The sequence below is a fragment of the Gallus gallus genome, chromosome 7 (assembly GCF_016699485.2).
Source record: "Gallus gallus isolate bGalGal1 chromosome 7, bGalGal1.mat.broiler.GRCg7b, whole genome shotgun sequence".
Lineage (NCBI taxonomy): Eukaryota > Metazoa > Chordata > Aves > Galliformes > Phasianidae > Gallus > Gallus gallus.
The window spans coordinates 24,916,803-24,924,030 of record NC_052538.1 but is presented as its reverse complement, the minus strand read 5'-3'; positions in this window follow the sequence as shown (position 1 = coordinate 24,924,030).

The following is a 7,228-nucleotide window of genomic DNA, read 5'->3' as shown; positions in this document are numbered from 1 at the left end:
AATAGAAAATACAACTTACAGATGATCCGTGTCCAACAGAGTCCCACTGAACATGCAAAATAAAACTAAAAGGATGAATACTGGCTTCCCAAATAAATCATTCATGCCCACATTTACGTGAGTTGTGGTATCATGTGTTGTGACTTATCTTCACTCCTATCAATTCTGCTTAAGAAACCTCAAAGTTCTCAAATACTGAATAATTGATCGGCTGTGGGAAACTGTGAGAGGAAAAATTTCTTTTCCCAATGCAAAGATGTTCTCAGAGCATCAAAAAGAAACCGAACACGTTAAAACAAGACAGATCTTTTTTTCCAATGGTGCAGAAAAGTCAAGAATTGTGCACGAGATCCCCTTGTTGGATCCGCTCTTGGATCCCTGCTATTCACAGCCATTGTCAATAAAAACCCAGATTCCCACTGGACACAAGGCACCCAAACCTGGGCAGTTATGCCAGTTTTCATCACCTAGAGATCAGAAAAAGCTGAAGCTTATTGCTGGGATTACACAACGTGGGTTTGCCAAAGCGAGTGATATTTGTGTACTCTTTGAGATTCCTTGAGTTGATAAACAAAATAAAGCAGTGATCAGAAGGGAACAAAGCTATTTTAATGGAAATTGATACACTCCCAGCAAAAAGCTTCTTCTAGGACTAAGTGGCCAGGGGATACCAATCAATGGGAAGTTGGCTCAGAGACAGAAAACAAAGAATAGAAATATTTGGTCATTTTTTCTTTTTCACATATGTTTGTTTGTATCTTAGTAAGACCAACCTGATTTGTTAAATTAATTCATAAGTAAGTAAGAGAGTAGTGAAAGGCAGAATTCTGTAGATGGGACGTGTCAGTGGACCACAAAAATACCTCGGAGGAGCCTGACAAAACTAGAGAGTGGGTCTGCCCATGAAAATCACCACAAAGGAGTGGATGAAGATTTACTGCAGAACTGAAAGGTGGAATTCACCCGCAATAATGACTTACATGTGACCCAGTTTTCCTTATGAATGTATCAGCAGCGCTATTTGGCAATTAGCCTCAGCTTGGCACAACTGCTTTAAGTGAGATCCAACCCCAGATCCTTAACTTCTCATTTTGCCACATCAGCTTAACCCCAGACCTCTTCTCCAACTAAGTCCAGCTCCCCATGCCCTTGCTTATGGGTTCTGTGCTCCAAGACTCTGATCACCTCGGTAGCTCCTGCTGGACCCTCCCAGGTTCCTGAATGGAGGGATGCATAACTCAAACTGCAAAATACATTTTTTGGGGTATTCTTTTTTGGTGGAGACCCCCTCCCACAAAAAACTTATGGGCAGCTGCCATGTAACTACCCCCAACAGTGTGTTCCCCATACCAAGGCAAGAAGAAAATGACATGTTATGCAACTTCAGGTCAGTAAACAAAAACAGATTTAAAACTTCAACCTCTGAATTTTACGATGGGCTGAGGGAGAGAATTTCCAGCCCGGACAGTGCACATGGAAGCAAACTTCATTCTAAACATACCAACGAGGATTCTCCTGTAAACACATGGTTCAAAAGCAGTTTTGACAAAATGTATGGCATCTCTTGTGTAACTTCAATAACAACCACATCTGATAAAATCAGCCACCCTGGGCCCTTTCATTTGATAACCTCTCATTCTCTTCCCAGTGACAAGGACAGGGGCCTACGCCCTACAAAAGACAGAAATCACTTCGTTATCATTAAAAATAAGATACTTTTATATCTACAGCAGGCAATTCTTAATGGTCATTTCACAACACCAGAGCCTAAGAAATGACAAATAATATTTCCACCAGGAGAGACTGTGTCTATCCAGATTAAAAACAGAAGATTCCAGACAAGAATCATCCAAAGTGATGCTGAAAGAGCAGAGAAGCTGCAAACACTCTTAACTTCTGGAGACAACACCTTCAGCAATGACATAACAAATCTGCTTCAATGGTCGTTCTCAAACTTTTCAGATCAAGATCTATTTATTTTCCTCTAATAGTTTAAGCATCTTCCTGGTATCTCTACAGAAATTCAGTGGAAACAGCATGCTTGCATACAGTTACAGCTACAGTTAAACACTGAAATCAGTGAGGAACGTTGTTCCTGTGAGATTCTTGGGCAGTACCTCCATAAGCTATAATCATAGCATTTCTTCTGTCCTTGTATGTATAAAGTAGAAAGGGAATAAGGAAGACTTGACATGAAGGAGACTCTTGAGCCAGAGGGACAGAATTTTGTATTTAAGCACCAAATCAGGATTGAACCTTCCTGTCATAGGAATGCTATAATGCTGATAGCATTTACCCACAATAGGCAGATGTAGATGAAAATTACAAATGCTCCTGATTGAAGCCATGTAGGAGAATGGAGGGATGCTGCAAAAGAGATAAAATTAGCTCAAAGGGGATTCTCTATAAATGGATGCCACTTGGCACAAAACTGAGCACCTCTGGGGGCTTTTCCTCTTGACCAGGGACTAAGCATAGTAGAAACCTTGGATCTATATTCAGTTCTCTATTTGCCGCTATTTTCTTGAGTGGCAGATTTGGCACAAGCAAAAACTGTGTTTGCTACCAACAGGTGATTCAACTCTTTCTGGAGAAACAGAATGTTGCTAAAGGGCCAGAATTCACTGGGCCAAAGAAAGCGTCCCAGTTGATGAAATACCCGCAGTACACACCTTACAGCAGCCTGCAAGCAAAGCCAGACCTCCAATCTGGCCAAAACCCACTGACTCAAATGACGTGCCATTCTTCTGTGGTAATTAAATAATTCATAGTTGTGGCAGAGTGGAGACTTCATTCTGTTATAAGAGCTAACAGCGCTCTTGGGTCAGTCTCCCTTTTCCTCAGTCAGACTTCCACTTAAAGCCCTTTGGCTACACTGGTTTTCCTACCAACATCGCCCTGGCACTCGGCAAGCCAACAATGACTATGAACAGCAGACATAATGCTAGCTGGACCACAAGATCCCAGACTGCGAAGCAACACAGCCAGCTAATTCCCCAAAATGCAACCATGTCCTCCAAACCTATGTACTTTGCTGAATTCCTGAAAAAAGTTATCTTTCTGAGAGAACGTCAAGCAGTCCCCCACTAGGCAGGAACCACTCAAGCACATATGCTCACCATGACTTGCTGCCAATGCTCGTGTGACTGCCTGCCAAGTTCGCATCTGACACTAAGAGTCTTATGTAGGATGCTCTCTGCCTGATAGATCAACTCTCTTTGGCCCATAAAATCATCTATTAGCAGCATCAGAGAGGCATGGAGAAAACTCCGCATTCACTAAGTTACTCACAGGGATATTGAACAGAACAGGCTGCTTGGCTGCTTCCTAAACTGGGGAATCTCTGGCTTATGGCTGGCAGCCTGTGAAGACATTCATGAGCTGCAAGGTAGAAGAACATTTACTAGCTGAGTTACAAAGCTCCTGATGAGTTCACGATGGCACGATGGATGCACACATCAAGTGACAGCAAATAAAACACTGACAACGCGATCTTTGTTTTACACATCAGTTTTCAGGGAGCCTGTTTTTGCAATTGAAAATGTATATTGCATGCTCTGGGGTAAGCTGGAGAGAGCCTTACTTAAGGAAAGTTACAAAGTGCTAACAAATAAAGTTGTAAAGATGGAAAATGGTACAAGACACATGAAGTGATAATACTTCTCTGCTACAGTCCTTGGAAAGATTTTTCTGGATGGTAACAAAATACATAGCAGTCTCTTTGCCCTCCTTAGCTTCTTTTAATAGCAATAAAAGTGTTTTGTTGTTTTTTTTTCTCTTTTCTAGGAAGCCAACATAAAAAAAAAATCAAAGAAAGACTTGAAAAGCAAGCAGAAGGAATACAGAAAATAACCTGCCCAAATAGCAGTCAGTTACTACTCTGTGTTAGGTCATCCTCTCTGGGAGATTACTTGGTTTCAGTCTCTTACTTTGCAAGGACATTTTCCACATTAGATCTAATGAGCATATGATGTAAATGTTCCTTGGATTGCGTGACACAGACAGCCCAGGCTCCCCCCCATTCAGGAACCCATCTCAGTATTCTTTATGTCTTTCCCTTCCAGCCCCACAGTTCCTGCACTTCCTTCACACCACGACACGAGGTGGGGACTCTCATCCTTGCCTACAACACCATTCTCAAACTAATCTCACCATGATCACAGTTGAAACCTACAAATCATAAACCTGAAGCAATGATTTAACGTAGGTCTTCAACCACTTTGACATGCACAGTAGCACACCATGAGTGCAGCGTGACATCCTCCAGCCATGTGCTGAAGGGACATCCCAGCCGCTCTTTGGGATGGGTTTGATCCTCGCAGCACAGCTTTGGGCTGCTCAAAGCAGACAGACAGACCGACTGACCCCCTCCCAGGTCCAGCAGCAGCCCACTGGAGCTGTGTACCTAAGAATGCTTGGGTGATGCCCACTGATTGGCAGTCACTGGTTTGTAGCGCTACATAGCCACGTTTGGTTTTTACACCAGTGCCTCTATTTAGTGCCATCAATATTGACTCATTTTACACCATCTAAGGTGAAACTCTGCAAGATTAAAAGCAGTGTGACAGTCCTGTAGGCCTGTTTTTTTCTCAGAGGCTTTCACTCCCACAGTTTCAGCTGAAGCCAGCCTCCATCTGATACCCATGAAATACCAGGTAGGCACCAACTCTTTCATACCAGATGTCAGCTTTGAAAATTCAAGATGAAAATGCTCAGTGCAAGGGGAAAGAATTTTGACACATCTATTCCCACAACGCACACACAGCATCCTGCAGGGTTCAAAGCTGCATCAGCCCTGTTTCCAGTTCCAGAATAAAAGAGACTTCAAAGACAGCCATGATGTAATTTGGGAAATTCTCACTTCAGGAAAACTTACCTCCGTGCTCTCCATGTAACACTTCTACAGTACAAACACTTCTGTATCTGGGTCAAGGAGCAGTAAGTGCGTGTCCCAGCTGAACTGCCTGTTCTGAACGTGGCATCACATTGGTGCTTTTCTTCTTTCCCCTAAAAAAAGACCTGGTCATCCCATGACTCCTGAAGAAACTTTACCTTTTGTGATCCCTCCATTCTGAAGTTTCAGCTAAGATTTTTCCTTTTGTACTCAAAGAAATCTCAAATACATGGAAAATCCCATCAAATATATTATTGTCGTTTTTATTCTGTTCAGATTTGCAACACCAATTATGTCCTGTGCAGAAAGGTAAGGAAAAACAAACTTTCGCCTTCTCACCTGCTTTGAAGGCTTAAAGCCAACATGCACACAGTGTTCATCTACCTATCTGCAACTGTGCCAGAGCTGGCTTTGCAAATGATGCAAGAGAACACTGTTAAGATCAATAAACTGTGATTACAAAAAAAAACTCTCTGGATTTATAACCACTATAAAATGATGACTTCAGCATTTCCCATTATAAGGTGACAGCGCGCTCAGTGAAAACTGTATCGATAAAATGTTTGTCTCATTTCTGATTTGGCTTTTTCATTACTCGGAACTGCTTCTGTAGATTAAGTGGGAGAATGAGGAAGCAGAGAGGAAAGAAGTGTAAGAGGATGAACACAATCTTCCATATTGCTAAAAAGAAAATATATATATAAAACTTTTGGAAGCACTGGCTTTTATTTTCCAATGGCAACTTCTAACCATCATAGGCATATAATGAATGTCTGAACATTAAGAATTTATGCGTGCTGCCTTAGATGAGCATAATTCTCAACTATTATTAATGAGGAACTACAAAACACACTTCAAGTTTTATGCCTAAATTACATGAAGTTTCCAAAACCCATAAATACATCTGTCTATTGGTATCTACAGAGAATTATATAACACGCTTTTATAACACAGCTGCTGAGGCAGCGGAGCTCATCCCATCTGAGAAAAGATCTTACAAGGAAAACTTTCTACAGAGTAACTCTTCCTCTGCTCTGTTTTCTAAAATATTTATAGGTGCCTCCAGTCTAGTCAGGAAATGGAGAAAAAAAAGTATGAGAACTGGCATCGTTATTTACAGCGTAGTTTGATCTTAATTTTCAGTCTCCCCTGAGAAACAAAGCGTGTTTCGTTGTAATTCATTTGTTGTTTAAGAATGCACTGAGCTTTACAATAGTAAAAGAGGTTATAGTTTGGTCTTTACTTCCACATTCATCACATTTCTTTATACTTACAGTGGAGTAGTTCAGTAGTTTTCACTTCTGGACACATACTAGTTTTTATATCACAGAGTATGGCTTTGGTCTCAGATGATATACAGCAACATTGACAGTAAAGGGACTTTGCAAAATTCCATTTTCCTCAGGCTGGAAATAAGAGCAGCGGGGGCTGTTTGGACCAGCAGAGCCAGCGTGGCACTGAACTGACACAAGCTGTAACACCCACACACCTGGGCGACATCGGTACAAGCACATAATGGCACAACACCAGTTTCTCAAGTCAGGATCTATTACCCAACTACAACAGTACATGAAGTTCCCTGCAACCTTCAGGAACGGGGCTCTATGAGCCCTCTTCTATGGGCTCAGAGAGGACAGCAGCATCTCAAAATTGCCAAATGGCACTAAGATCAAAAGGGAACAAGGTGCCAGCGACTGCAAGCAAGAAATACGTACTTCAAAATGTCACGCTAAATGGAAAATTCAAAAGCAAGGTTATTATTTTTTTTCATGGCCAAAACATGAAGGTTTTTAACCACATTACTTATTTTTCAGTTAGCTAAAGGCATTTTTCCTTGGAAAAAAAAAAAGTCTAAACCCAATTAAACAAAAGAGAAGTCCAAGCTGCTGCGGTCTTTGGCTAGCAAGCACTGTGGGAGCAAGTAGGTAGCACAAATGAAAGTGCAAGTAGCAAGTGAGAGCTTAATCGGTTCCTAAATTACGTGAATGAGCTGCAGCAGCTTGCAAAGTGAGTCAGCAGAGGCAATTAGAGCAGCAGGGCAAGGGGAAACGCAAAGGAACAGAGAATAAGGCAGCAACAACATTCCCAGTGGAAAACTGTTTCAGCAAACAGAAGAAGAATGGCCCGACTTCCAGAAGATGGACTAAAGATCCCCACTTGCTAGGAAGCATGATTTGGTGAGGGCTCGCCCTTTGAACTCGTGCCCCGTTCAGGTATGAGCTGCAGTGCACAGAAAGCTCCTGGTTTCTGCGATGGTGGCAATCTCCGTCTGACTGAGGAAGCTGAGAGTGTTTCTGGAGAAGGCTGCTGTCTGGCTGTGGAACTGACAGGTTG